Source organism: Salmo trutta, chromosome 38 (assembly GCF_901001165.1).
Source record: "Salmo trutta chromosome 38, fSalTru1.1, whole genome shotgun sequence".
Lineage (NCBI taxonomy): Eukaryota > Metazoa > Chordata > Actinopteri > Salmoniformes > Salmonidae > Salmo > Salmo trutta.
This window is the reverse complement of record NC_042994.1, coordinates 17891139-17894447: the sequence shown is the minus strand read 5'-3', so window position 1 is coordinate 17894447 and position 3309 is coordinate 17891139. Positions and strand designations below refer to the sequence as shown.

The window sequence follows — 3309 nt, the reverse complement described above, 5'->3', positions numbered from 1 at the left end:
CTCTACATTTTTAAAAAATCATTGGGAGCACTGATGCTCCTAATTTAAAAACGTTAGGAGCACCACGTGAAATTTAGGAGAATAAGAAACAAATATTTTTTTAATTGATTGAGATACAGCCTATATGAATTCTAGCTACTTTTGAAGCCCATGTTGTGCCCTAGAAACGAAAATGTAACACTGTAAAGACATTTGTTTATTATAAAAGATAAAATGTTGATATGAATACCTATCATTGAAATTAGAAAGTGATTTGTGGAATATTACATTTTGTACATTGTGTAAAAGCACAATTGTCCTATTGAGATGCATTACATTGAATTGTACAATGTCTCTTTAAAAACGTCAGGTTTGTGATGACAACATGCAAGAGATCTGTCATTCATTCATTGCGATGATTGTTGATCTCCAGAAGAAGCTATCCCTTTTCCTTTCTTTCTGTGCCCCCAAATGTTTGGATATGCTGGTAAAGTTACCTGGGCTCGGTTTCCTGATAGCGATGGATTTTAGGATTGTGGGTGTTTTAACAATGCATCTTTCCTACAACGGCCGAAGATGTGACATGCGTTTCCTAAAACACCACGTAGATAAAATGTTTGCTAAGTGTGTCGTTGAGGCATGTGTCGATGCTGATACGAAAGACAGATCTGCACTCAAAATAAAAGTCTTGGTCGGACAGCAAAATATTTTGTCGCACTTTATCCAGGCTACATCACATCCGGCCGTGATTGGGAGTCCCATAGGGCGGCGCACAATTCACCCAGCGTCGTCCGAGTTTAGCCGGGTAGGCCATCATTGTAAATAAGAATATGTTCTTAACTGACTTGCCAAGTTAAATAAAGGTTAAATAAACAAATGTAAAAAAATGTAGCCTTGACTATGGCTCGTGTTAATTGCATTCTTCAGAAAGTATTAAAATACACACACTTTGCAGCGAAGCTAGTCAGGTCCATAATTATTGGGACCTTGATAAAGATTAGCAAAAAAGGCTGTATAAAATAAATAATACAAATACTGAGCTACATTTTATGCAAAAAAAGAAGGGAAATTAGAATCTGTAGAATCCCTCAATCATGTTTAGTACATACTATAGAATGTTGTAGTATACTGTAGAATACTATAGTAAATACCCCAGTATTATCCACAAATAAACACTGTAGTAAATAGTACAGTAATGTCCACCAAAACACTAGTCTGAAAAAACACTACAGTTTTGTAACTATGGTAAATAATACAGTATTTAATTAGCATATCCCCCCCCCATATACACAAGTGAGAAAACTACATGCCAAGTATAGATCATATATCGTGTTACTTACAGGTTATAGAAAAGAGCAGGAGAAATGTAAAGAGCTAAACTATCTGTTCAGACCCCAGTCCTACCTACCTACAAGTTATGAACAATTGGCTCTTTTAGTATTTCTCCAGTAGGTTTCCTCAATGAGAAAGCCTCCACTTCTATGTCAAAGATAATAAAACAAAAACACTATAGTAAGTACTACAGTTATGTCCACAAATGTATACTACAGTCCGCAAAATCACTACAGTAAATACTACAGTATACTACAATCAGCAAAAACACTACATTAATTACTATAATATATACTACATTTTTCTTTTAGTACAGTATCTATACTGTAGTTAACTGTAAATACTATAGTATACTACAGTAAATAAAGTCTGTTAAAACACTACAGTGAATACTATAGTATTTACACCATACAATTTTTTAATGTGGACTGTTCCAGATAAATCTCATCCACTGGAGTGTTGCATTACTCACAAAGCAAAACCACTCTATCCTGAGTCCTTTAAAGTCCTTTCTCTGCCTTTCTCCCCCCTCATCCCCCTTTCCCTCCCTTCATCCCTCCCTCCATCCCTGCGTGCCACCACATACACAAGTGAAAATCTGGGTCAACCCTGTCTGTTCTCCCGCTGTTACAGAAGAGTGGAAAGAACGAAAGAAGGGAAAAGAAAAATGGAGGGAAGAAAAAGAAAAGGAGAGAAGTGAATCAAAAGGACGTTGGGGTGACATCTGGTTGTGCTTCCAGGACGACAACAACAACAACTCAAAGCAGCAGCAGCAGGGACAAAGGCTGCCCTGATTTGACCTTTGAGCTGGGTGACTTGTAAACAGTCACGACACACAGCAGGCTTTTTCCCCTCCTTCTGCATGGGGCTGAGGGAAGAAATGATATGTTTTTTCATTCTTGCCAGCTCTCTCTCTGTCTCTCTGGCCTCAAGGCCTACTCTCCCCCCTCCTTCACTCACTCTCTTTCTCTCTCACGCCAAGCGTCCTGCTTTCCTGTCAGGCATATATCAGGCCAGTCAGCTGTGAAGGGTCTGACAAACCTCAGGGCTATTCAGTGGGGCCGGCGCGACGCGATTCATTTAAAAAAAGAGCGATTGAAATAAGCCCTGGCACAGTAGTTGCTGAGTAAGCAGGGGCTGTCTGAGTCTCATCGTTCTGTAAACTCCCCTCGCTCACTACACACACACTGCTACACACATGAATGCACACACACACACACACACACACACACACACACACACACACACAGACAGACAAGCACATACACTTACAGACATGCACACACACTCGCCCTGTGGCTAGCCTGGGTCCCCACCCCCATTCTCTTTCTATTGTCCTCAGCACATGGTGTTGATTTAGTGCTATGTTTGGGGGCTGCCATTCATACACTAGTGTGTGTGTGTGTGTGTGTTTTTCCTTTTGTATTTTCTATTCAATGTTTTGAGAGATAACAAAGGCATGGAGGTTTGTGTTGGGTCACAACTGATGTCAGAAGCCTGCATTGTGTGGGTTGGGGGTTTTCTGTCTTTTATCAAAGGGGAGGTGTGTGTGTGTGTGTGTGTGTGTGTGTGTGTGTGTGTGTGTGTGTGTGTGTGTGTGTGTGTGTGTGTGTGTGTGTGTGAGTTTGCTTGCCAGATATTAACCATGACTGACAGTTGAGTTGATGCAATTAGGGTTATGCGGGTCCATTTCATGCCAAGCCATGGTACATGACATCTATGACTACCCTTTTTATACTGTGTAATATGGGCCTCAAAGGTCACAAACCATCAACAACCCACACTGTATATAAGCCCTCCTTAGAGAGCGTATGACTGCCCATATTATTTTTTTTAATTGTCATTGATTGGGTGCCCTTTCTTTCTGAGGATGAATAAAATAATTATAATAAATTCACATATTTTCCTCTTCCCTTTTTCCTAGAAAAAGGAGCTAGCTGCTGATTCCGGTCAAAAGGCAGAACCTTCACACACACACACAAACACACACAACAGACC

General features: G+C 40.2%; 1 non-coding gene across 1 annotated transcript; it reads left to right on the top strand.

The window, feature by feature from the left end:
- Window positions 1–1399: 1399 nt before the first annotated feature.
- On the top strand, window positions 1400–1454 carry LOC115179035 (U7 small nuclear RNA). The gene has a single exon (XR_003872802.1). It is a non-coding gene; the product is annotated as a U7 small nuclear RNA (small nuclear RNA).
- The last annotated feature ends 1855 nt before the right edge of the window (window positions 1455–3309 follow it).